This window comes from Eubalaena glacialis, chromosome 2 (genome assembly GCF_028564815.1).
Source record: "Eubalaena glacialis isolate mEubGla1 chromosome 2, mEubGla1.1.hap2.+ XY, whole genome shotgun sequence".
NCBI lineage: Eukaryota > Metazoa > Chordata > Mammalia > Artiodactyla > Balaenidae > Eubalaena > Eubalaena glacialis.
The window spans coordinates 56,490,754-56,518,090 of NC_083717.1; the positions used below are offsets into that span (position 1 = coordinate 56,490,754).

Here is a 27,337-nt window from a genome sequence, read left to right on the forward strand (position 1 = left end):
CCTGTCTGCTTTGATGAGGCCCACAGCACCGCATGCATCCTAGCAATTCTCCACTGCCACAGCGACACTACCGAGCAACTCACAGTGATCACAGGCACTGTCCCCGAGGACCACAGACAGACTTTCAATGGAAGACCTCTGCCATGCGAGGGGACTTGGAAGCCTGAAAGGGAAAGGTGGTTGGCCACGGCAGGGCACCTGGCAGGGCAACAGTGTCCCCATCTCTTCCCGGCCAATGGACTCCTCCGGATAAAGCTCTGGCTGTTCGAACGGCCTGCATGCCACATGGGCCGGCCGCCTCATGCCCTCCGGGGGAAACACTATCGCTTTGCACATTCCCAAAGAAGGAACAAAACGACCAAAGGGCTTGTTCCCATAACTCACCTACCCCCAAGGAGGCCGGCACAGATGCCTCAGCATGTCCATCTTCTCTACGTCTCGCAAGACACCCGTGTGGAGTCAATCCTCCGCAAATGGGATCGCAACTCTACACAGGTTACCTACCTCACTACATCCTCATGAACTGCCAAAGCCATCCCCTCCATAGGCAGCTGATGCCAGCCCTTCACGAACAAGACACATCCTCGGGAAGCCGAGGCCAGCGCCTGCAACGAATGATGACAGCCCATCCCACGACATTACATAGGACGTGTCCTCATGATACCTTAACTTTCTCTCCAGGCCCCCAGCCACCACACAGGCTTAAATGCAGCACTCGATCCTCAGCCCACTCCACGATGATCCACTTAGCACCAACAGTGTGCCGGCAGCTTCAGCAGAGGAGCTGACAGGGGCAGCCCCGAGGCCTACTCCATCGGCCCCCTTCTGCCATCGCTCAACTCCAGCCCACCCCCGCTCACTGCTCCAGCCCCACCGGGCACTCAGGAACCTCACCACACCACACACAACATCAGAGAGGGCCACAGGCCTGGCCTGAGGCTCCAGGCTCCAACCAGGGAAGCTTGCTCATTTTGGCTTCCAGAATCAACCTCCGAAGCGGCATGCACAAAGCGTGATCCTGCCCAAAACACACCTCTCCAAGCTGCAAGCTCACTGGGCCTCCACCAGCACACGCTCCGACTCTGAAGACTAGCAGGAGAGCCTGCCCCCTTGTATTCCCTCAGCGGTCTCTTAGTAGGGCCCGGTGATGCATAAATGACCCAGCTTATGGGCAGACACGGTCGACCCTCACACAGGAGTCCCTCCAATGCTGGAGCCCTTAGTGGTGTTTGCATGCCTGTCAGCAGGGGACGTCGGCCCTCACTCCTAACTGTCCCATACCCCCGAGAGAGGAAACGTGCTGGACCCTCAGTTTCGATGAGGAGACGGTAAAACTTTCTCACTCATTATGTTCAGATTTTCCAAGGAATGCATACAAGGGTGTCATCATCTATCCAAGCACATGCTGGGACGCTGCAGAACACAAACGGGCAGGCCGTGGGGCTCTGCAGAGGAGCCATGACCCGGAAGTATTCCAACCGCCTGGGGAATCCACAGTCTTCAGGCCACTCAGCAAGACCAACAATCAATCCACTCTTGCAGCCACTGGGCCCATCTGATGAAAACCTAATATCCAATGACACATTTTAGTATGGGTGAATGCCTACCGTCCTGAGTTATCCACAGCCACGCTGAGCAACGTGCACCCGCCCCACTTTTTCCAGTTCTCCTTAGGACATCCAGTCATCAGACAACGCGAAGGTCTTCTTGTCTTTGCCGACGGCCAGCCTTACCCTGCAGCTGCACCTGAGAAGTGGACAGAAATCATGCAGGCTTCTGAATTGCACCACGGTTCAGAGAACATGATTCTTGCGAACACTTACCTTGCCGTGAGCCCAGAACCTGCTTTCCAAGTAACACTATCCATTACCGAAAACTGATTGCGTGTCTCACAGCATGACTGGAGGAAGTTAGGCACGTACATTGGTCGGTGTGTCAGACACTGTATCTGTGTATTCACGTGAGTGGGCGTGTGTGACTGTGACTGTGCACGACGATGCGCTTGTGGGTTCCTGTGTGTGGCACTGAATACGCGTCTTGGTCTCTGGGTGTCGCTGTGGCCCTCTGCAGACACCTCCAACAGTAAACGCCATAGTTTATTTACAGCACCCTGGTTGGACCCCCAACTGAAAGGAGAAAGACCCCTATCAGCTTCAAGAGGCCGCATGCGAAGATTAACCCCCAGGGGCTGCTGAAATAGGTCACAGACTCCTGCTCTCCCACAGCCACGCCTTCTGACCAAAGCAAAAAGACTGGACGAGACCTGCCTCCCGGCCGTGGGTGTCACATCTACGTGGACCTGGAGACCCTGCCACCTACAAGCACATCTGATGTGCCCTTGGGGTCACTCCCAGCGCTCCCAGAAGCAAGGGAACCTCCCATTGGGGGGCTGACTCCGACCTGCAGTTGCCTATAGGCAAGATGCAGCCCGGCACTACTCAAGGGGCTAACGAACTTTGGCCCAAGTGCCTCTTCTCGCCAACTAGACCATATCACTTTCCGTGACCCCGTGGGAATGCCCACAACGGGAAGTGTTGGGCTTCAGCAACCAGGACACTGGTTGGAACCCGACAGCGGGAATTAGGCCACCTTCCCGGCCACGTATCGGCAAGCTTCCAACTGGCAGGTTTCGTGGCCCAGACCACTGAGAAAATGCTGAAACGCTTCACAGCCTCCTCCTAAGTGCCCTCCTGCTGCCTGCAGGGCGAGTCAACCCTACTTGAAGCCACAGACATCATGAGAACACAGAGACACTGAACACCAGGGAAGACAGACCGCAAGCCTGTCTGCTTTGATGAGGCCCACAGCACCGCATGCATCCTAGCAATTCTCCACTGCCACAGCGACACTACCGAGCAACTCACAGTGATCACAGGCACTGTCCCCGAGGACCACAGACAGACTTTCAATGGAAGACCTCTGCCATGCGAGGGGACTTGGAAGCCTGAAAGGGAAAGGTGGTTGGCCACGGCAGGGCACCTGGCAGGGCAACAGTGTCCCCATCTCTTCCCGGCCAATGGACTGCTCCGGATAAAGCTCTGGCTGTTCGAACGGCCTGCATGCCACATGGGCCGGCCGCCTCATGCCCTCCGGGGGAAACACTATCGCTTTGCACATTCCCAAAAGAAGGAACAAAACGACCAAAGGGCTTGTTCCCATAACTCACCTACCCCCAAGGAGGCCGGCACAGATGCCTCAGCATGTCCATCTTCTCTACGTCTCGCAAGACACCCGTGTGGAGTCAATCCTCCGCAAATGGGATCGCAACTCTACACAGGTTACCTACCTCACTACATCCTCATGAACTGCCAAAGCCATCCCCTCCATAGGCAGCTGATGCCAGCCCTTCACGAACAAGACACATCCTCGGGAAGCCGAGGCCAGCGCCTGCAACGAATGATGACAGCCCATCCCACGACATTACATAGGACGTGTCCTCATGATACCTTAACTTTCTCTCCAGGCCCCCAGCCACCACACAGGCTTAAATGCAGCACTCGATCCTCAGCCCACTCCACGATGATCCACTTAGCACCAACAGTGTGCCGGCAGCTTCAGCAGAGGAGCTGACAGGGGCAGCCCCGAGGCCTACTCCATCGGCCCCCTTCTGCCATCGCTCAACTCCAGCCCACCCCCGCTCACTGCTCCAGCCCCACCGGGCACTCAGGAACCTCACCACACCACACACAACATCAGAGAGGGCCACAGGCCTGGCCTGAGGCTCCAGGCTCCAACCAGGGAAGCTTGCTCATTTTGGCTTCCAGAATCAACCTCCGAAGCGGCATGCACAAAGCGTGATCCTGCCCAAAACACACCTCTCCAAGCTGCAAGCTCACTGGGCCTCCACCAGCACACGCTCCGACTCTGAAGACTAGCAGGAGAGCCTGCCCCCTTGTATTCCCTCAGCGGTCTCTTAGTAGGGCCCGGTGATGCATAAATGACCCAGCTTATGGGCAGACACGGTCGACCCTCACACAGGAGTCCCTCCAATGCTGGAGCCCTTAGTGGTGTTTGCATGCCTGTCAGCAGGGGACGTCGGCCCTCACTCCTAACTGTCCCATACCCCCGAGAGAGGAAACGTGCTGGACCCTCAGTTTCGATGAGGAGACGGTAAAACTTTCTCACTCATTATGTTCAGATTTTCCAAGGAATGCATACAAGGGTGTCATCATCTATCCAAGCACATGCTGGGACGCTGCAGAACACAAACGGGCAGGCCGTGGGGCTCTGCAGAGGAGCCATGACCCGGAAGTATTCCAACCGCCTGGGGAATCCACAGTCTTCAGGCCACTCAGCAAGACCAACAATCAATCCACTCTTGCAGCCACTGGGCCCATCTGATGAAAACCTAATATCCAATGACACATTTTAGTATGGGTGAATGCCTACCGTCCTGAGTTATCCACAGCCACGCTGAGCAACGTGCGCCCGCCCCACTTTTTCCAGTTCTCCTTAGGACATCCAGTCATCAGACAACGCGAAGGTCTTCTTGTCTTTGCCGACGGCCAGCCTTACCCTGCAGCTGCACCTGAGAAGTGGACAGAAATCATGCAGGCTTCTGAATTGCACCACGGTTCAGAGAACATGATTCTTGCGAACACTTACCTTGCCGTGAGCCCAGAACCTGCTTTCCAAGTAACACTATCCATTACCGAAAACTGATTGCGTGTCTCACAGCATGACTGGAGGAAGTTAGGCACGTACATTGGTCGGTGTGTCAGACACTGTATCTGTGTATTCACGTGAGTGGGCGTGTGTGACTGTGACTGTGCACGACGATGCGCTTGTGGGTTCCTGTGTGTGGCACTGAATACGCGTCTTGGTCTCTGGGTGTCGCTGTGGCCCTCTGCAGACACCTCCAACAGTAAACGCCATAGTTTATACACAGCACCCTGGTTGGACCCCCAACTGAAAGGAGAAAGACCCCTATCAGCTTCAAGAGGCCGCATGCGAAGATTAACCCCCAGGGGCTGCTGAAATAGGTCACAGACTCCTGCTCTCCCACAGCCACGCCTTCTGACCAAAGCAAAAAGACTGGACGAGACCTGCCTCCCGGCCGTGGGTGTCACATCTACGTGGACCTGGAGACCCTGCCACCTACAAGCACATCTGATGTGCCCTTGGGGTCACTCCCAGCGCTCCCAGAAGCAAGGGAACCTCCCATTGGGGGGCTGACTCCGACCTGCAGTTGCCTATAGGCAAGATGCAGCCCGGCACTACTCAAGGGGCTAACGAACTTTGGCCCAAGTGCCTCTTCTCGCCAACTAGACCATATCACTTTCCGTGACCCCGTGGGAATGCCCACAACGGGAAGTGTTGGGCTTCAGCAACCAGGACACTGGTTGGAACCCGACAGCGGGAATTAGGCCACCTTCCCGGCCACGTATCGGCAAGCTTCCAACTGGCAGGTTTCGTGGCCCAGACCACTGAGAAAATGCTGAAACGCTTCACAGCCTCCTCCTAAGTGCCCTCCTGCTGCCTGCAGGGCGAGTCAACCCTACTTGAAGCCACAGACATCATGAGAACACAGAGACACTGAACACCAGGGAAGACAGACCGCAAGCCTGTCTGCTTTGATGAGGCCCACAGCACCGCATGCATCCTAGCAATTCTCCACTGCCACAGCGACACTACCGAGCAACTCACAGTGATCACAGGCACTGTCCCCGAGGACCACAGACAGACTTTCAATGGAAGACCTCTGCCATGCGAGGGGACTTGGAAGCCTGAAAGGGAAAGGTGGTTGGCCACGGCAGGGCACCTGGCAGGGCAACAGTGTCCCCATCTCTTCCCGGCCAATGGACTGCTCCGGATAAAGCTCTGGCTGTTCGAACGGCCTGCATGCCACATGGGCCGGCCGCGTCATGCCCTCCGGGAGAAACACTATCGCTTTGCACATTCCCAAAAGAAGGAACAAAACGACCAAAGGGCTTGTTCCCATAACTCACCTACCCCCAAGGAGGCCGGCACAGATGCCTCAGCATGTCCATCTTCTCTACGTCCCGCAAGACACCCGTGTGGAGTCACTCCTCCGCAAATGGGATCGCAACTCTACACAGGTTACCTACCTCACTACATCCTCATGAACTGCCAAAGCCATCCCATCCATAGGCAGCTGATGCCAGCCCTTCACGAACAGGACACATCCTCGGGAAGCCGAGGCCAGCGCCTGCAACGAATGATGACAGCCCATCCCACGACATTACATAGGACGTGTCCTCATGATACCTTAACTTTCTCTCCAGGCCCCCAGCCACCACACAGGCTTAAATGCAGCACTCGATCCTCAGCCCACTCCACGATGATCCACTTAGCACCAACAGTGTGCCGGCAGCTTCAGCAGAGGAGCTGACAGGGGCAGCCCCGAGGCCTAGTCCATCGGCCCCCTTCTGCCATCGCTCAACTCCAGCCCACCCCCGCTCACTGCTCCAGCCCCACCGGGCACTCAGGAACCTCACCACACCACACACAACATCAGAGAGGGCCACAGGCCTGGCCTGAGGCTCCAGGCTCCAACCAGGGAAGCTTGCTCATTTTGGCTTCCAGAATCAACCTCCGAAGCGGCATGCACAAAGCGAGATCCTGCCCAAAACACACCTCTCCAAGCTGCAAGCTCACTGGGACTCCACCAGCACACGCTCCGACTCTGAAGACTAGCAGGACAGCCTGCCCCCTTGTATTCCCTCAGCGGTCTCTTAGTAGGGCCCGGTGATGCATAAATGACCCAGCTTATGGGCAGACACGGTCGACCCTCACACAGGAGTCCCTCCAATGCTGGAGCCCTTAGTGGTGTTTGCATGCCTGTCAGCAGGGGACGTCGGCCCTCACTCCTAACTGTCCCATACCCCCGAGAGAGGAAACGTGCTGGACCCTCAGTTTCGATGAGGAGACGGTAAAACTTTCTCACTCATTATGTTCAGATTTTCCAAGGAATGCATACAAGGGTGTCATCATCTATCCAAGCACATGCTGGGACGCTGCAGAACACAAACGGGCAGGCCGTGGGGCTCTGCAGAGGAGCCATGACCCGGAAGTATTCCAACCGCCTGGGGAATCCACAGTCTTCAGGCCACTCAGCAAGACCAACAATCAATCCACTCTTGCAGCCACTGGGCCCATCTGATGAAAACCTAATATCCAATGACACATTTTAGTATGGGTGAATGCCTACCGTCCTGAGTTATCCACAGCCACGCAGAGCAACGTGCGCCCGCCCCACTTTTTCCAGTTCTCCTTAGGACATCCAGTCATCAGACAACGCGAAGGTCTTCTTGTCTTTGCCGACGGCCAGCCTTACCCTGCAGCTGCACCTGAGAAGTGGACAGAAATCATGCAGGCTTCTGAATTGCACCACGGTTCAGAGAACATGATTCTTGCGAACACTTACCTTGCCGTGAGCCCAGAACCTGCTTTCCAAGTAACACTATCCATTACCGAAAACTGATTGCGTGTCTCACAGCATGACTGGAGGAAGTTAGGCACGTACATTGGTCGGTGTGTCAGACACTGTATCTGTGTATTCACGTGAGTGGGCGTGTGTGACTGTGACTGCGCACGACGATGCGCTTGTGGGTTCCTGTGTGTGGCACTGAATACGCGTCTTGGTCTCTGGGTGTCGCTGTGGCCCTCTGCAGACACCTCCAACAGTAAACGCCATAGTTTATACACAGCACCCTGGTTGGACCCCCAACTGAAAGGAGAAAGACCCCTGTCAGCTTCAAGAGGCCGCATGCGAAGATTAACCCCCAGGGGCTGCTGAAATAGGTCACAGACTCCCGCTCTCCCACAGCCACGCCTTCTGACCAAAGCAAAAAGACTGGACGAGACCTGCCTCCCGGCCGTGGGTGTCACATCTACGTGGACCTGGAGACCCTGCCACCTACAAGCACATCTGATGTGCCCTTGGGGTCACTCCCAGCGCTCCCAGAAGCAAGGGAACCTCCCATTGGGGGGCTGACTCCGACCTGCAGTTGCCTATAGGCAAGATGCAGCCTGGCACTACTCAAGGGGCTAACGAACTTTGGCCCAAGTGCCTCTTCTCGCCAACTAGACCATATCACTTTCCGTGACCCCGTGGGAATGCCCACAACGGGAAGTGTTGGGCTTCAGCAACCAGGACACTGGTTGGAACCCGACAGCGGGAATTAGGCCACCTTCCCGGCCACGTATCGGCAAGCTTCCAACTGGCAGGTTTCGTGGCCCAGACCACTGAGGAAACGCTCAAACGCTTCACAGCCTCGTCCTAAGTGCCCTCCTGCTGCCTGCAGGGCGAGTCAACCCTACTTGCAGCCACAGACATCATGCGAACACAGAGACACTGAACACCAGGGAAGACAGACCGCAAGCCTGTCTGCTTTGATGAGGCCCACAGCACCGCATGCATCCTAGCAATTCTCCACTGCCACAGCGACACTACCGAGCAACTCACAGTGATCACAGGCACTGTCCCCGAGGACCACAGACAGACTTTCAATGGAAGACCTCTGCCATGCGAGGGGACTTGGAAGCCTGAAAGGGAAAGGTGGTTGGCCACGGCAGGGCACCTGGCAGGGCAACAGTGTCCCCATCTCTTCCCGGCCAATGGACTGCTCCGGATAAAGCTCTGGCTGTTCGAACGGCCTGCATGCCACATGGGCCGGCCGCGTCATGCCCTCCGGGAGAAACACTATCGCTTTGCACATTCCCAAAAGAAGGAACAAAACGACCAAAGGGCTTGTTCCCATAACTCACCTACCCCCAAGGAGGCCGGCACAGATGCCTCAGCATGTCCACCTTCTCTACGTCCCGCAAGACACCCGTGTGGAGTCACTCCTCCGCAAATGGGATCGCAACTCTACACAGGTTACCTACCTCGCTACATCCTCATGAACTGCCAAAGCCATCCCCTCCATAGGCAGCTGATGCCAGCCCTTCACGAACAAGACACATCCTCGGGAAGCCGAGGCCAGCGCCTGCAACCCAATGATGACAGCCCATCCCACGACATTACATAGGACGTGTCCTCATGATACCTTAACTTTCTCTCCAGGCCCCCAGCCACCACACAGGCTTAAATGCAGCACTCGATCCTCAGCCCACTCCACGATGATCCACTTAGCACCAACAGTGTGCCGGCAGCTTCAGCAGAGGAGCTGACAGGGGCAGCCCCGAGGCCTAGTCCATCGGCCCCCTTCTGCCATCGCTCAACTCCAGCCCAGCCCCGCTCACTGCTCCAGCCCCACCGGGCACTCAGGAACCTCACCACACCACACACAACATCAGAGAGGGCCACAGGCCTGGCCTGAGGCTCCAGGCTCCAACCAGGGAAGCTTGCTCATTTTGGCTTCCAGAATCAACCTCCGAAGCGGCATGCACAAAGCGTGATCCTGCCCAAAACACACCTCTCCAAGCTGCAAGCTCACTGGGCCTCCACCAGCACATGCTCCGACTCTGAAGACTAGCAGGAGAGCCTGCCCCCTTGTATTCCCTCAGCGGTCTTTTAGCAGGGCCCGGTGATGCATAGATGACCCAGCTTATGGGCAGACACGGTCGACCCTCACACAGGAGTCCCTCCAATGCTGGAGCCCTTAGTGGTGTTTGCATGCCTGTCAGCAGGGGACGTCGGCCCTCACTCCTAACTGTCCCATACCCCCAAGAGAGGAAACGTGCTGGACCCTCAGTTTCGATGAGGAGACGGTAAAACTTTCTCACTCATTATGTTCAGATTTTCCAAGGAATGCATACAAGGGTGTCATCATCTATCCAAGCACATGCTGGGACGCTGCAGAACACAAACGGGCAGGCCGTGGGGCTCTGCAGAGGAGCCATGACCCGGAAGTATTCCAACCGCCTGGGGAATCCACAGTCTTCAGGCCACTCAGCAAGACCAACAATCAATCCACTCTTGCAGCCACTGGGCCCATCTGATGAAAACCTAATATCCAATGACACATTTTAGTATGGGTGAATGCCTACCGTCCTGAGTTATCCACAGCCACGCTGAGCAACGTGCGCCCGCCCCACTTTTTCCAGTTCTCCTTAGGACATCCAGTCATCAGACAACGCGAAGGTCTTCTTGTCTTTGCCGACGGCCAGCCTTACCCTGCAGCTGCACCTGAGAAGTGGACAGAAATCATGCAGGCTTCTGAATTGCACCACGGTTCAGAGAACATGATTCTTGCGAACACTTACCTTGCCGTGAGCCCAGAACCTGCTTTCCAAGTAACACTATCCATTACCGAAAACTGATTGCGTGTCTCACAGCATGACTGGAGGAAGTTAGGCACGTACATTGGTCGGTGTGTCAGACACTGTATCTGTGTATTCACGTGAGTGGGCGTGTGTGACTGTGACTGCGCACGACGATGCGCTTGTGGGTTCCTGTGTGTGGCACTGAATACGCGTCTTGGTCTCTGGGTGTCGCTGTGGCCCTCTGCAGACACCTCCAACAGTAAACGCCATAGTTTATACACAGCACCCTGGTTGGACCCCCAACTGAAAGGAGAAAGACCCCTGTCAGCTTCAAGAGGCCGCATGCGAAGATTAACCCCCAGGGGCTGCTGAAATAGGTCACAGACTCCCGCTCTCCCACAGCCACGCCTTCTGACCAAAGCAAAAAGACTGGACGAGACCTGCCTCCCGGCCGTGGGTGTCACATCTACGTGGACCTGGAGACCCTGCCACCTACAAGCACATCTGATGTGCCCTTGGGGTCACTCCCAGCGCTCCCAGAAGCAAGTGAACCTCCCATTGGGGGGCTGACTCCGACCTGCAGTTGCCTATAGGCAAGATGCAGCCTGGCACTACTCAAGGGGCTAACGAACTTTGGCCCAAGTGCCTCTTCTCGCCAACTACACCATATCACTTTCCGTGACCCCGTGGGAATGCCCACAACGGGAAGTGTTGGGCTTCAGCAACCAGGACACTGGTTGGAACCCGACAGCGGGAATTAGGCCACCTTCCCGGCCACGTATCGGCAAGCTTCCAACTGGCAGGTTTCGCGGCCCAGACCACTGAGGAAACGCTCAAACGCTTCACAGCCTCGTCCTAAGTGCCCTCCTGCTGCCTGCAGGGCGACTCAACCCTACTTGAAGCCACAGACATCATGCGAACACGGGGACACTGAACACCAGGGAAGACAGACCGCAAGCCTGTCTGCTTTGATGAGGCCCACGGCACCGCATGCATCCTGGCAATTCTCCACTGCCACAACGACACTACCGAGGAACTCACAGTGATCAAAGGCACTGTCCCCGAGGACCACAGACAGACTTTCAATGGAAGACCTCTGCCATGCGAGGGGACTTGGAAGCCTGAAAGGGAAAGGTGGTTGGCCACGGCAGGGCACCTGGCAGGGCAAAAGTGTCCCCATCTCTTCCCGGCCAATGGACTGCTCCGGATAAAGCTCTGGCTGTTCGAACGGCCTGCATGCCACATGGGCCGGCCGCGTCATGCCCTCCAGGAGAAACACTATCGCTTTGCACATTCCCAAAAGAAGGAACAAAACGACCAAAGGGCTTGTTCCCATAACTCACCTACCCCCAAGGAGGCCGGCACAGGTGCCTCAGCATGTCCATCTTCTCTACGTCCCGCAAGACACCCGTGTGGAGTCACTCCTCCGCAAATGGGATCGCAACTCTACACAGGTTACCTACCTCACTACATCCTCATGAACTGCCAAAGCCATCCCCTCCATAGGCAGCTGATGCCAGCCCTTCACGAACAAGACACATCCTCGGGAAGCCGAGGCCAGCGCCTGCAACGAATGATGACAGCCCATCCCACGACATTACATAGGACGTGTCCTCATGATACCTTAACTTTCTCTCCAGGCCCCCAGCCACCACACAGGCTTAAATGCAGCACTCGATCCTCAGCCCACTCCACGATGATCCACTTAGCACCAACAGTGTGCCGGCAGCTTCAGCAGAGGAGCTGACAGGGGCAGCCCCGAGGCCTACTCCATCGGCCCCCTTCTGCCATCGCTCAACTCCAGCCCACCCCCGCTCACTGCTCCAGCCCCACCGGGCACTCAGGAACCTCACCACACCACACACAACATCAGAGAGGGCCACAGGCCTGGCCTGAGGCTCCAGGCTCCAACCAGGGAAGCTTGCTCATTTTGGCTTCCAGAATCAACCTCCGAAGCGGCATGCACAAAGCGTGATCCTGCCCAAAACACACCTCTCCAAGCTGCAAGCTCACTGGGCCTCCACCAGCACACGCTCCGACTCTGAAGACTAGCAGGAGAGCCTGCCCCCTTGTATTCCCTCAGCGGTCTCTTAGTAGGGCCCGGTGATGCATAAATGACCCAGCTTATGGGCAGACACGGTCGACCCTCACACAGGAGTCCCTCCAATGCTGGAGCCCTTAGTGGTGTTTGCATGCCTGTCAGCAGGGGACGTCGGCCCTCACTCCTAACTGTCCCATACCCCCGAGAGAGGAAACGTGCTGGACCCTCAGTTTCGATGAGGAGACGGTAAAACTTTCTCACTCATTATGTTCAGATTTTCCAAGGAATGCATACAAGGGTGTCATCATCTATCCAAGCACATGCTGGGACGCTGCAGAACACAAACGGGCAGGCCGTGGGGCTCTGCAGAGGAGCCATGACCCGGAAGTATTCCAACCGCCTGGGGAATCCACAGTCTTCAGGCCACTCAGCAAGACCAACAATCAATCCACTCTTGCAGCCACTGGGCCCATCTGATGAAAACCTAATATCCAATGACACATTTTAGTATGGGTGAATGCCTACCGTCCTGAGTTATCCACAGCCACGCTGAGCAACGTGCACCCGCCCCACTTTTTCCAGTTCTCCTTAGGACATCCAGTCATCAGACAACGTGAAGGTCTTCTTGTCTTTGCCGACGGCCAGCCTTACCCTGCAGCTGCACCTGAGAAGTGGACAGAAATCATGCAGGCTTCTGAATTGCACCACGGTTCAGAGAACATGATTCTTGCGAACACTTACCTTGCCGTGAGCCCAGAACCTGCTTTCCAAGTAACACTATCCATTACCGAAAACTGATTGCGTGTCTCACAGCATGACTGGAGGAAGTTAGGCACGTACATTGGTCGGTGTGTCAGACACTGTATCTGTGTATTCACGTGAGTGGGCGTGTGTGACTGTGACTGCGCACGGGGATGCGCTTGTGGGTTCCTGTGTGTGGCGCTGAATATGCGTCTTGGTCTCTGGGTGTCGCTGTGGCCCTCTGCAGACACCTCCAACAGTAAACGCCATAGTTTATACACAGCACCCTGGTTGGACCCCCAACTGAAAGGAGAAAGACCCCTGTCAGCTTCAAGAGGCCGCATGCGAAGATTAACCCCCAGGGGCTGCTGAAATAGGTCACAGACTCCCGCTCTCCCACAGCCACGCCTTCTGACCAAAGCAAAAAGACTGGACGAGACCTGCCTCCCGGCCGTGGGTGTCACATCTACGTGGACCTGGAGACCCTGCCACCTACAAGCACATCTGATGTGCCCTTGGGGTCACTCCCAGCGCTCCCAGAAGCAAGGGAACCTCCCATTGGGGGGCTGACTCCGACCTGCAGTTGCCTATAGGCAAGATGCAGCCCGGCACTACTCAAGGGGCTAACGAACTTTGGCCCAAGTGCCTCTTCTCGCCAACTAGACCATATCACTTTCCGTGACCCCGTGGGAATGCCCACAACGGGAAGTGTTGGGCTTCAGCAACCAGGACACTGGTTGGAACCCGACAGCGGGAATTAGGCCACCTTCCCGGCCACGTATCGGCAAGCTTCCAACTGGCAGGTTTCGTGGCCCAGACCACTGAGAAAATGCTGAAACGCTTCACAGCCTCCTCCTAAGTGCCCTCCTGCTGCCTGCAGGGCGAGTCAACCCTACTTGAAGCCACAGACATCATGCGAACACAGAGACACTGAACACCAGGGAAGACAGACCGCAAGCCTGTCTGCTTTGATGAGGCCCACAGCACCGCATGCATCCTAGCAATTCTCCACTGCCACAGCGACACTACTGAGCAACTCACAGTGATCACAGGCACTGTCCCCGAGGACCACAGACAGACTTTCAATGGAAGACCTCTGCCATGCGAGGGGACTTGGAAGCCTGAAAGGGAAAGGTGGTTGGCCACGGCAGGGCACCTGGCAGGGCAACAGTGTCCCCATCTCTTCCCGGCCAATGGACTCCTCCGGATAAAGCTCTGGCTGTTCGAACGGCCTGCATGCCACATGGGCCGGCCGCGTCATGCCCTCCGGGAGAAACACTATCGCTTTGCACATTCCCAAAAGAAGGAACAAAACGACCAAAGGGCTTGTTCCCATAACTCACCTACCCCCAAGGAGGCCGGCACAGATGCCTCAGCATGTCCATCTTCTCTACGTCCCGCAAGACACCCGTGTGGAGTCACTCCTCCGGAAATGGGATCGCAACTCTACACAGGTTACCTACCTCACTACATCCTCATGAACTGCCAAAGCCATCCCCTCCATAGGCAGCTGATGCCAGCCCTTCACGAACAAGTCACATCCTCGGGAAGCCGAGGGCAGCACCTGCAACGAATGATGACAGCCCATCCCACGACATTACATAGGACGTGTCCTCATGATACCTTAACTTTCTCTCCAGGCCCCCAGCCACCACACAGGCTTAAATGCAGCACTCGAGCCTCAGCCCACTCCACGATGATCCACTTAGCACCAACAGTGTGCCGGCAGCTTCAGCAGAGGAGCTGACAGGGGCAGCCCCGAGGCCTACTCCATCGGCCCCCTTCTGCCATCGCTCAACTCCAGCCCACCCCCGCTCACTGCTCCAGCCCCACCGGGCACTCAGGAACCTCACCACACCACACACAACATCAGAGAGGGCCACAGGCCTGGCCTGAGGCTCCAGGCTCCAACCAGGGAAGCTTGCTCATTTTGGCTTCCAGAATCAACCTCCGAAGCAGCATGCACAAAGCGAGATCCTGCCCAAAACACACCTCTCCAAGCTGCAAGCTCACTGGGCCTCCACCAGCACACGCTCCGACTCTGAAGACTAGCAGGAGAGCCTGCCCCCTTGTATTCCCTCAGCGGTCTTTTAGCAGGGCCCGGTGATGCATAGATGACCCAGCTTATGGGCAGACACGGTCGACCCTCACACAGGAGTCCCTCCAATGCTGGAGCCCTTAGTGGTGTTTGCATGCCTGTCAGCAGGGGACGTCGGCCCTCACTCCTAACTGTCCCATACCCCCGAGAGAGGAAACGTGCTGGACCTCAGTTTCGATGAGGAGACGGTAGAGCGTTCTCACTCATTTTGTTCAGATTTTCCAAGGAATGCGTACAAGGGTGTCATCATCGATCCAAGCACATGCTGGGACGCTGCAGAACACAAACGGGCAGGCCGTGGGGCTCTGCAGAGGAGCCATGACCCGGAAGTACTCCAAAAGCCTGGGGAATCCACAGTCTTCAGGCCACTCGGCAAGACCAACAATCAATCCACTCTTGCAGCCACTGGGCCCATCTGATGAAAACCTAATATCCAATGACACATTTTAGTATGGGTGAATGCCTACCGTCCTGAGTTATCCACAGCCACGCTGAGCAACGTGCACCCGCCCCACTTTTTCCAGTTCTCCTTAGGACATCCAGTCATCAGACAACGCGAAGGTCTTCTTGTCTTTGCCGACGGCCAGCCTTACCCTGCAGCTGCACCTGAGAAGTGGACAGAAATCATGCAGGCTTCTGAATTGCACCACGGTTCAGAGAACATGATTCTTGCGAACACTTACCTTGCCGTGAGCCCAGAACCTACTTTCCAAGTAACACTATCCATTACCGAAAACTGATTGCGTGTCTCACAGCATGACTGGAGGAAGTTAGGCACGTACATTGGTCGGTGTGTCAGACACTGTATCTGTGTATTCACGTGAGTGGGCGTGTGTGACTGTGACTGCGCACGACGATGCGCTTGTGGGTTCCTGTGTGTGGCACTGAATACGCGTCTTGGTCTCTGGGTGTCGCTGTGGCCCTCTGCAGACACCTCCAACAGTAAACGCCATAGTTTATACACAGCACCCTGGTTGGACCCCCAACTGAAAGGAGAAAGACCCCTGTCAGCTTCAAGAGGCCGCATGCGAAGATTAACCCCCAGGGGCTGCTGAAATAGGTCACAGACTCCCGCTCTCCCACAGCCACGCCTTCTGACCAAAGCAAAAAGACTGGACGAGACCTGCCTCCCGGCCGTGGGTGTCACATCTACGTGGACCTGGAGACCCTGCCACCTACAAGCACATCTGATGTGCCCTTGGGGTCACTCCCAGCGCTCCCAGAAGCAAGGGAACCTCCCATTGGGGGGCTGACTCCGACCTGCAGTTGCCTACAGGCAAGATGCAGCCCGGCACTACTCAAGGGGCTAACGAACTTTGGCCCAAGTGCCTCTTCTCGCCAACTAGACCATATCACTTTCCGTGACCCCGTGGGAATGCCCACAACGGGAAGTGTTGGGCTTCAGCAACCAGGACACTGGTTGGAACCCGACAGCGGGAATTAGGCCACCTTCCCGGCCACGTATCGGCAAGCTTCCAACTGGCAGGTTTCGTGGCCCAGACCACTGAGAAAATGCTGAAACGCTTCACAGCCTCCTCCTAAGTGCCCTCCTGCTGCCTGCAGGGCGAGTCAACCCTACTTGAAGCCACAGACATCATGCGAACACAGAGACACTGAACACCAGGGAAGACAGACCGCAAGCCTGTCTGCTTTGATGAGGCCCACAGCACCGCATGCATCCTAGCAATTCTCCACTGCCACAGCGACACTACCGAGCAACTCACAGTGATCACAGGCACTGTCCCCGAGGACCACAGACAGACTTTCAATGGAAGACCTCTGCCATGCGAGGGGACTTGGAAGCCTGAAAGGGAAAGGTGGTTGGCCACGGCAGGGCACCTGGCAGGGCAACAGTGTCCCCATCTCTTCCCGGCCAATGGACTCCTCCGGATAAAGCTCTGGCTGTTCGAACGGCCTGCATGCCACATGGGCCGGCCGCGTCATGCCCTCCGGGAGAAACACTATCGCTTTGCACATTCCCAAAAGAAGGAACAAAACGACCAAAGGGCTTGTTCCCATAACTCACCTACCCCCAAGGAGGCCGGCACAGATGCCTCAGCATGTCCATCTTCACTACGTCCCGCAAGACACCCGTGTGGAGTCACTCCTCCGCAAATGGGATCGCAACTCTACACAGGTTACCTACCTCACTACATCCTCATGAACTGCCAAAGCCATCCCCTCCATAGGCAGCTGATGCCAGCCCTTCACGAACAAGACACATCCTCGGGAAGCCGAGGCCAGCGCCTGCAACGAATGATGACAGCCCATCCCACGACATTACATAGGACGTGTCCTCATGATACCTTAACTTTCTCTCCAGGCCCCCAGCCACCACACAGGCTTAAATGCAGCACTCGATCCTCAGCCCACTCCACGATGATCCACTTAGCACCAACAGTGTGCCGGCAGCTTCAGCAGAGGAGCTGACAGGGGCAGCCCCGAGGCCTACTCCATCGGCCCCCTTCTGCCATCGCTCAACTCCAGCCCACCCCCGCTCACTGCTCCAGCCCCACCGGGCACTCAGGAACCTCACCACACCACACACAACATCAGAGAGGGCCACAGGCCTGGCCTGAGGCTCCAGGCTCCAACCAGGGAAGCTTGCTCATTTTGGCTTCCAGAATCAACCTCCGAAGCGGCATGCACAAAGCGTGATCCTGCCCAAAACACACCTCTCCAAGCTGCAAGCTCACTGGGCCTCCACCAGCACACGCTCCGACTCTGAAGACTAGCAGGAGAGCCTGCCCCCTTGTATTCCCTCAGCGGTCTCTTAGTAGGGCCCGGTGATGCATAAATGACCCAGCTTATGGGCAGACACGGTCGACCCTCACACAGGAGTCCCTCCAATGCTGGAGCCCTTAGTGGTGTTTGCATGCCTGTCAGCAGGGGACGTCGGCCCTCACTCCTAACTGTCCCATACCCCCGAGAGAGGAAACGTGCTGGACCCTCAGTTTCGATGAGGAGACGGTAAAACTTTCTCACTCATTATGTTCAGATTTTCCAAGGAATGCATACAAGGGTGTCATCATCTATCCAAGCACATGCTGGGACGCTGCAGAACACAAACGGGCAGGCCGTGGGGCTCTGCAGAGGAGCCATGACCCGGAAGTATTCCAACCGCCTGGGGAATCCACAGTCTTCAGGCCACTCAGCAAGACCAACAATCAATCCACTCTTGCAGCCACTGGGCCCATCTGATGAAAACCTAATATCCAATGACACATTTTAGTATGGGTGAATGCCTACCGTCCTGAGTTATCCACAGCCACGCTGAGCAACGTGCACCCGCCCCACTTTTTCCAGTTCTCCTTAGGACATCCAGTCATCAGACAACGCGAAGGTCTTCTTGTCTTTGCCAACGGCCAGCCTTACCCTGCAGCTGCACCTGAGAAGTGGACAGAAATCATGCAGGCTTCTGAATTGCACCACGGTTCAGAGAACATGATTCTTGCGAACACTTACCTTGCCGTGAGCCCAGAACCTGCTTTCCAAGTAACACTATCCATTACCGAAAACTGATTGCGTGTCTCACAGCATGACTGGAGGAAGTTAGGCACGTACATTGGTCGGTGTGTCAGACACTGTATCTGTGTATTCACGTGAGTGGGCGTGTGTGACTGTGACTGCGCACGACGATGCGCTTGTGGGTTCCTGTGTGTGGCACTGAATACGCGTCTTGGTCTCTGGGTGTCGCTGTGTCCCTCTGCAGACACCTCCAACAGTAAACGCCATATAGTTTATACACAGCACCCTGGTTGGACCCCCAACTGAAAGGAGAAAGACCCCTGTCAGCTTCAAGAGGCCGCATGCGAAGATTAACCCCCAGGGGCTGCTGAAATAGGTCACAGACTCCCGCTCTCCCACAGCCACGCCTTCTGACCAAAGCAAAAAGACTGGACGAGACCTGCCTCCCGGCCGTGGGTGTCACATCTACGTGGACCTGGAGACCCTGCCACCTACAAGCACATCTGATGTGCCCTTGGGGTCACTCCCAGCGCTCCCAGAAGCAAGGGAACCTCCCATTGGGGGGCTGACTCCGACCTGCAGTTGCCTACAGGCAAGATGCAGCCCGGCACTACTCAAGGGGCTAACGAACTTTGGCCCAAGTGCCTCTTCTCGCCAACTAGACCATATCACTTTCCGTGACCCCGTGGGAATGCCCACAACGGGAAGTGTTGGGCTTCAGCAACCAGGACACTGGTTGGAACCCGACAGCGGGAATTAGGCCACCTTCCCGGCCACGTATCGGCAAGCTTCCAACTGGCAGGTTTCGTGGCCCAGACCACTGAGAAAATGCTGAAACGCTTCACAGCCTCCTCCTAAGTGCCCTCCTGCTGCCTGCAGGGCGAGTCAACCCTACTTGAAGCCACAGACATCATGCGAACACAGAGACACTGAACACCAGGGAAGACAGACCGCAAGCCTGTCTGCTTTGATGAGGCCCACAGCACCGCATGCATCCTAGCAATTCTCCACTGCCACAGCGACACTACCGAGCAACTCACAGTGATCACAGGCACTGTCCCCGAGGACCACAGACAGACTTTCAATGGAAGACCTCTGCCATGCGAGGGGACTTGGAAGCCTGAAAGGGAAAGGTGGTTGGCCACGGCAGGGCACCTGGCAGGGCAACAGTGTCCCCATCTCTTCCCGGCCAATGGACTCCTCCGGATAAAGCTCTGGCTGTTCGAACGGCCTGCATGCCACATAGGCCGGCCGCGTCATGCCCTCCGGGAGAAACACTATCGCTTTGCACATTCCCAAAAGAAGGAACAAAACGACCAAAGGGCTTGTTCCCATAACTCACCTACCCCCAAGGAGGCCGGCACAGATGCCTCAGCATGTCCATCTTCTCTACGTCCCGCAAGACACCCGTGTGGAGTCACTCCTCCGCAAATGGGATCGCAACTCTACACAGGTTACCTACCTCACTACATCCTCATGAACTGCCAAAGCCATCCCCTCCATAGGCAGCTGATGCCAGCCCTTCACGAACAAGACACATCCTCGGGAAGCCGAGGCCAGCGCCTGCAACGAATGATGACAGCCCATCCCACGACATTACATAGGACGTGTCCTCATGATACCTTAACTTTCTCTCCAGGCCCCCAGCCACCACACAGGCTTAAATGCAGCACTCGATCCTCAGCCCACTCCACGATGATCCACTTAGCACCAACAGTGTGCCGGCAGCTTCAGCAGAGGAGCTGACAGGGGCAGCCCCGAGGCCTACTCCATCGGCCCCCTTCTGCCATCGCTCAAATCCAGCCCACCCCCGCTCACTGCTCCAGCCCCACCGGGCACTCAGGAACCTCACCACACCACACACAACATCAGAGAGGGCCACAGGCCTGGCCTGAGGCTCCAGGCTCCAACCAGGGAAGCTTGCTCATTTTGGCTTCCAGAATCAACCTCCGAAGCGGCATGCACAAAGCGTGATGCTGCCCAAAACACACCTCTCCAAGCTGCAAGCTCACTGGGCCTCCACCAGCACACGCTCCGACTCTGAAGACTAGCAGGAGAGCCTGCCCCCTTGTATTCCCTCAGCGGTCTCTTAGTAGGGCCCGGTGATGCATAAATGACCCAGCTTATGGGCAGACACGGTCGACCCTCACACAGGAGTCCCTCCAATGCTGGAGCCCTTAGTGGTGTTTGCATGCCTGTCAGCAGGGGACGTCGGCCCTCACTCCTAACTGTCCCATACCCCCGAGAGAGGAAACGTGCTGGACCCTCAGTTTCGATGAGGAGACGGTAAAACTTTCTCACTCATTATGTTCAGATTTTCCAAGGAATGCATACAAGGGTGTCATCATCTATCCAAGCACATGCTGGGACGCTGCAGAACACAAACGGGCAGGCCGTGGGGCTCTGCAGAGGAGCCATGACCCGGAAGTATTCCAACCTCCTGGGGAATCCACAGTCTTCAGGCCACTCAGCAAGACCAACAATCAATCCACTCTTGCAGCCACTGGGCCCATTTGATGAAAACCTAATATCCAATGACACATTTTAGTATGGGTGAATGCCTACCGTCCTGAGTTATCCACAGCCACGCTGAGCAACGTGCACCCGCCCCACTTTTTCCAGTTCTCCTTAGGACATCCAGTCATCAGACAATGCGAAGGTCTTCTTGTCTTTGCCGACGGCCAGCCTTACCCTGCAGCTGCACCTGAGAAGTGGACAGAAATCATGCAGGCTTCTGAATTGCACCACGGTTCAGAGAACATGATTCTTGCGAACACTTACCTTGCCGTGAGCCCAGAACCTGCTTTCCAAGTAACACTATCCATTACTGAAAACTGATTGCGTGTCTCACAGCATGACTGGAGGAAGTTAGGCACGTACATTGGTCGGTGTGTCAGACACTGTATCTGTGTATTCACGTGAGTGGGCGTGTGTGACTGTGACTGCGCACGAGGATGCGCTTGTGGGTTCCTGTGTGTGGCGCTGAATACGCGTCTTGGTCTCTGGGTGTCGCTGTGGCCCTCTGCAGACACCTCCAACAGTAAACGCCATAGTTTATACACAGCACCCTGGTTGGACCCCCAACTGAAAGGAAAAGGAGAAAGACCCCTGTCAGCTTCAAGAGGCCGCATGCGAAGTTTAACCCCCAGGGGCTGCTGAAATAGGTCACAGACTCCCGCTCTCCCACAGCCACGCCTTCTGACCAAAGCACAAAGACTGGACGAGACCTGCCTCCCGGCCGTGGGTGTCACATCTACGTGGACCTGGAGACCCTGCCACCTACAAGCACATCTGATGTGCCCTTGGGGTCACTCCCAGCGCTCCCAGAAGCAAGGGAACCTCCCATGGGGGGGCTGACTCCGACCTGCAGTTGCCTACAGGCAAGATGCAGCCTGGCACTACTCAAGGGGCTAACGAACTTTGGCCCAAGTGCCTCTTCTCGCCAACTAGACCATATCACTTTCCGTGACCCCGTGGGAATACCCACAACGGGAAGTGTTGGGCTTCAGCAACCAGGACACTGGTTGGAACCCGACAGCGGAAATTAGGCCACCTTCCCGGCCACGTATCGGCAAGCTTCCAACTGGCAGGTTTCGCGGCCCAGACAACTGAGAAAACGCTCAAACGCTTCACAGCCTCGTCCTAAGTGCCCTCCTGCTGCCTGCAGGGCGAGTCAACCCTACTTGAAGCCACAGACATCATGCGAACACAGAGACCCTGAACACCAGCGAAGACAGACCGAAAGCCTGTCTGCTTTGATGAGGCCCACAGCACCGCATGCATCCTAGCAATTCTCCACTGCCACAGCGACACTACCGAGCAACTCACAGTGATCACAGGCACTGTCCCCGAGGACCACAGACAGACTTTCAATGGAAGACCTCTGCCATGCGAGGGGACTTGGAAGCCTGAAAGGGAAAGGTGGTTGGCCACGGCAGGGCACCTGGCAGGGCAACAGTGTCCCCATCTCTTCCCGGCCAATGGACTCCTCCGGATAAAGCTCTGGCTGTTCGAACGGCCTGCATGCCACATGGGCCGGCCGCGTCATGCCCTCCGGGAGAAACACTATCGCTTTGCACATTCCCAAAAGAAGGAACAAAACGACCAAAGGGCTTGTTCCCATAACTCACCTACCCCCAAGGAGGCCGGCACAGATGCCTCAGCATGTCCATCTTCTCTACGTCCCGCAAGACACCCGTGTGGAGTCACTCCTCCGCAAATGGGATCGCAACTCTACACAGGTTACCTACCTCACTACATCCTCATGAACTGCCAAAGCCATCCCCTCCATAGGCAGCTGATGCCAGCCCTTCACGAACAAGACACATCCTCGGGAAGCCGAGGCCAGCTCCTGCAACCCAATGATGACAGCCCATCCCACGACATTACATAGGACGTGTCCTCATGATACCTTAACTTTCTCTCCAGGCCCCCAGCCACCACACAGGCTTAAATGCAGCACTCGATCCTCAGCCCACTCCACGATGATCCACTTAGCACCAACAGTGTGCCGGCAGCTTCAGCAGAGGAGCTGACAGGGGCAGCCCCGAGGCCTAGTCCATCGGCCCCCTTCTGCCATCGCTCAACTCCAGCCCACCCCCGCTCACTGCTCCAGCCCCACCGGGCACTCAGGAACCTCACCACACCACACACAACATCAGAGAGGGCCACAGGCCTGGCCTGAGGCTCCAGGCTCCAACCAGGGAAGCTTGCTCATTTTGGCTTCCAGAATCAACCTCCGAAGCGGCATGCACAAAGCGTCATCCTGGCCAAAACACACCTCTCCAAGCTGCAAGCTCACTGGGCCTCCACCAGCACACGCTCCGACTCTGAAGACTAGCAGGAGAGCCTGCCCCCTTGTATTCCCTCAGCGGTCTTTTAGCAGGGCCCGGTGATGCATAGATGACCCAGCTTATGGGCAGACACGGTCGACCCTCACACAGGAGTCCCTCCAATGCTGGAGCCTTTAGTGGTGTTTACATGCCTGTCAGCAGTGGACGTCGGCCCTCACTCCTAACTGTCCCATGCCCCCGAGAGAGGAAACGTGCTGGACCCTCAGTTTCGATGAGGAGACGGTAAAACTTTCTCACTCATTATGTTCAGATTTTCCAAGGAATGCATACAAGGGTGTCATCATCTATCCAAACACATGCTGGGACGCTGCAGAACACAAACGGGCAGGCCGTGGGGCTCTGCAGAGGAGCCATGACCCGGAAGTATTCCAACCTCCTGGGGAATCCACAGTCTTCAGGCCACTCAGCAAGACCAACAATCAATCCACTCTTGCAGCCACTGGGCCCATCTGATGAAAACCTAATATCCAATGACACATTTTAGTATGGGTGAATGCCTACCGTCCTGACTTATCCACAGCCACGCTGAGCAACGTGCACCCGCCCCACTTTTTCCAGTTCTCCTTAGGACATCCAGTCATCAGACAACGCGAAGGTCTTCTTGTCTTTGCCGACGGCCAGCCTTACCCTGCAGCTGCACCTGAGAAGTGGACAGAAATCATGCAGGCTTCTGAATTGCACCACGGTTCAGAGAACATGATTCTTGCGAACACTTACCTTGCCGTGAGCCCAGAACCTGCTTTCCAAGTAACACTATCCATTACCGAAAACTGATTGCGTGTCTCACAGCATGACTGGAGGAAGTTAGGCACGTACATTGGTCGGTGTGTCAGACACTGTATCTGTGTACTCACGTGAGTGGGCGTGTGTGACTGTGACTGCGCACGACGATGCGCTTGTGGGTTCCTGTGTGTGGCGCTGAATACGCGTCTTGGTCTCTGGGTGTCGCTGTGGCCCTCTGCAGACACCTCCAACAGTAAACGCCATAGTTTATACACAGCACCCTGGTTGGACCCCCAACTGAAAGGAAAAGGAGAAAGACCCCTGTCAGCTTCAAGAGGCCGCATGCGAAGTTTAACCCCCAGGGGCTGCTGAAATAGGTCACAGACTCCCGCTCTCCCACAGCCACGCCTTCTGACCAAAGCACAAAGACTGGACGAGACCTGCCTCCCGGCCGTGGGTGTCACATCTACGTGGACCTGGAGACCCTGCCACCTACAAGCACATCTGATGTGCCCTTGGGGTCACTCCCAGCGCTCCCAGAAGCAAGGGAACCTCCCATGGGGGGGCTGACTCCGACCTGCAGTTGCCTACAGGCAAGATGCAGCCTGGCACTACTCAAGGGGCTAACGAACTTTGGCCCAAGTGCCTCTTCTCGCCAACTAGACCATATCACTTTCCGTGACCCCGTGGGAATACCCACAACGGGAAGTGTTGGGCTTCAGCAACCAGGACACTGGTTGGAACCCGACAGCGGAAATTAGGCCACCTTCCCGGCCACGTATCGGCAAGCTTCCAACTGGCAGGTTTCGCGGCCCAGACCACTGAGAAAACGCTCAAACGCTTCACAGCCTCGTCCTAAGTGCCCTCCTGCTGCCTGCAGGGCGAGTCAACCCTACTTGAAGCCACAGACATCATGCGAACACAGAGACACTGAACACCAGGGAAGACAGACCGAAAGCCTGTCTGCTTTGATGAGGCCCACAGCACCGCATGCATCCTAGCAATTCTCCACTGCCACAGCGACACTACCGAGCAACTCACAGTGATCACAGGCACTGTCCCCGAGGACCACAGACAGACTTTCAATGGAAGACCTCTGCCATGCGAGGGGACTTGGAAGCCTGAAAGGGAAAGGTGGTTGGCCACGGCAGGGCACCTGGCAGGGCAACAGTGTCCCCATCTCTTCCCGGCCAATGGACTCCTCCGGATAAAGCTCTGGCTGTTCGAACGGCCTGCATGCCACATGGGCCGGCCGCGTCATGCCCTCCGGGAGAAACACTATCGCTTTGCACATTCCCAAAAGAAGGAACAAAACGACCAAAGGGCTTGTTCCCATAACTCACCTACCCCCAAGGAGGCCGGCACAGATGCCTCAGCATGTCCATCTTCTCTACGTCCCGCAAGACACCCGTGTGGAGTCACTCCTCCGCAAATGGGATCGCAACTCTACACAGGTTACCTACCTCACTACATCCTCATGAACTGCCAAAGCCATCCCCTCCATAGGCAGCTGATGCCAGCCCTTCACGAACAAGACACATCCTCGGGAAGCCGAGGCCAGCTCCTGCAACCCAATGATGACAGCCCATCCCACGACATTACATAGGACGTGTCCTCATGATACCTTAACTTTCTCTCCAGGCCCCCAGCCACCACACAGGCTTAAATGCAGCACTCGATCCTCAGCCCACTCCACGATGATCCACTTAGCACCAACAGTGTGCCGGCAGCTTCAGCAGAGGAGCTGACAGGGGCAGCCCCGAGGCCTAGTCCATCGGCCCCCTTCTGCCATCGCTCAACTCCAGCCCACCCCCGCTCACTGCTCCAGCCCCACCGGGCACTCAGGAACCTCACCACACCACACACAACATCAGAGAGGGCCACAGGCCTGGCCTGAGGCTCCAGGCTCCAACCAGGGAAGCTTGCTCATTTTGGCTTCCAGAATCAACCTCCGAAGCGGCATGCACAAAGCGTGATCCTGCCCAAAACACACCTCTCCAAGCTGCAAGCTCACTGGGCCTCCACCAGCACACGCTCCGACTCTGAAGACTAGCAGGAGAGCCTGCCCCCTTGTATTCCCTCAGCGGTCTTTTAGCAGGGCCCGGTGATGCATAGATGACCCAGCTTATGGGCAGACACGGTCGACCCTCACACAGGAGTCCCTCCAATGCTGGAGCCCTTAGTGGTGTTTGCATGCCTGTCAGCAGGGGACGTCGGCCCTCACTCCTAACTGTCCCATACCCCCGAGAGAGGAAACGTGCTGGACCCTCAGTTTCGATGAGGAGACGGTAAAACTTTCTCACTCATTATGTTCAGATTTTCCAAGGAATGCATACAAGGGTGTCATCATCTATCCAAGCACATGCTGGGACGCTGCAGAACACAAACGGGCAGGCCGTGGGGCTCTGCAGAGGAGCCATGACCCGGAAGTATTCCAACCTCCTGGGGAATCCACAGTCTTCAGGCCACTCAGCAAGACCAACAATCAATCCACTCTTGCAGCCACTGGGCCCATCTGATGAAAACCTAATATCCAATGACACATTTTAGTATGGGTGAATGCCTACCGTCCTGAGTTATCCACAGCCACGCTCAGCAACGTGCGCCCGCCCCACTTTTTCCAGTTCTCCTTAGGACATCCAGTCATCAGACAACGCGAAGGTCTTCTTGTCTTTGCCGACGGCCAGCCTTACCCTGCAGCTGCACCTGAGAAGTGGACAGAAATCATGCAGGCTTCTGAATTGCACCACGGTTCAGAGAACATGATTCTTGCGAACACTTACCTTGCCGTGAGCCCAGAACCTGCTTTCCAAGTAACACTATCCATTACCGAAAACTGATTGCGTGTCTCACAGCATGACTGGAGGAAGTTAGGCACGTACATTGGTCGGTGTGTCAGACACTGTATCTGTGTATTCACGTGAGTGGGCGTGTGTGACTGTGACTGCGCACGACGATGCGCTTGTGGGTTCCTGTGTGTGGCGCTGAATACGCGTCTTGGTCTCTGGGTGTCGCTGTGGCCCTCTGCAGACACCTCCAACAGTAAACGCCATAGTTTATACACAGCACCCTGGTTGGACCCCCAATTGAAAGGAGAAAGACCCCTGTCAGCTTCAAGAGGCCGCATGCGAAGATTAACCCCCAGGGGCTGCTGAAATAGGTCACAGACTCCCGCTCTCCCACAGCCACGCCTTCTGACCAAAGCACAAAGACTGGACGAGACCTGCCTCCCGGCCCTGGGTG

The 27,337-nt window shown here is 56.2% G+C and overlaps 10 non-coding genes across 10 annotated transcripts; all 10 read right to left on the bottom strand.

The window, feature by feature from the left end:
• Positions 1-1,302: 1,302 nt before the first annotated feature.
• LOC133085829 (small nucleolar RNA SNORD116) lies at positions 1,303-1,396 on the bottom strand. The gene has a single exon (XR_009699623.1). It is a non-coding gene; the product is annotated as a small nucleolar RNA SNORD116 (small nucleolar RNA).
• Positions 1,397-4,084: 2,688 nt separating this feature from the next.
• On the bottom strand, positions 4,085-4,178 carry LOC133085830 (small nucleolar RNA SNORD116). The gene has a single exon (XR_009699624.1). It is a non-coding gene; the product is annotated as a small nucleolar RNA SNORD116 (small nucleolar RNA).
• A 2,688-nt stretch (positions 4,179-6,866) lies between these two features.
• On the bottom strand, positions 6,867-6,960 carry LOC133085832 (small nucleolar RNA SNORD116). The gene has a single exon (XR_009699625.1). It is a non-coding gene; the product is annotated as a small nucleolar RNA SNORD116 (small nucleolar RNA).
• A 2,689-nt stretch (positions 6,961-9,649) lies between these two features.
• LOC133085833 (small nucleolar RNA SNORD116) lies at positions 9,650-9,743 on the bottom strand. The gene has a single exon (XR_009699626.1). It is a non-coding gene; the product is annotated as a small nucleolar RNA SNORD116 (small nucleolar RNA).
• Positions 9,744-12,431: 2,688 nt separating this feature from the next.
• LOC133085835 (small nucleolar RNA SNORD116) lies at positions 12,432-12,525 on the bottom strand. Its single transcript, XR_009699628.1, has one exon. It is a non-coding gene; the product is annotated as a small nucleolar RNA SNORD116 (small nucleolar RNA).
• Positions 12,526-15,213: 2,688 nt separating this feature from the next.
• Positions 15,214-15,306, bottom strand: LOC133086484 (small nucleolar RNA SNORD116). The gene has a single exon (XR_009700239.1). It is a non-coding gene; the product is annotated as a small nucleolar RNA SNORD116 (small nucleolar RNA).
• Positions 15,307-17,994: 2,688 nt separating this feature from the next.
• LOC133085836 (small nucleolar RNA SNORD116) lies at positions 17,995-18,088 on the bottom strand. Its single transcript, XR_009699629.1, has one exon. It is a non-coding gene; the product is annotated as a small nucleolar RNA SNORD116 (small nucleolar RNA).
• Positions 18,089-20,778: 2,690 nt separating this feature from the next.
• On the bottom strand, positions 20,779-20,872 carry LOC133085837 (small nucleolar RNA SNORD116). Its single transcript, XR_009699631.1, has one exon. It is a non-coding gene; the product is annotated as a small nucleolar RNA SNORD116 (small nucleolar RNA).
• Positions 20,873-23,567: 2,695 nt separating this feature from the next.
• LOC133085838 (small nucleolar RNA SNORD116) lies at positions 23,568-23,661 on the bottom strand. Its single transcript, XR_009699632.1, has one exon. It is a non-coding gene; the product is annotated as a small nucleolar RNA SNORD116 (small nucleolar RNA).
• Positions 23,662-26,356: 2,695 nt separating this feature from the next.
• Positions 26,357-26,450, bottom strand: LOC133085839 (small nucleolar RNA SNORD116). The gene has a single exon (XR_009699633.1). It is a non-coding gene; the product is annotated as a small nucleolar RNA SNORD116 (small nucleolar RNA).
• Positions 26,451-27,337: the final 887 nt, after the last annotated feature.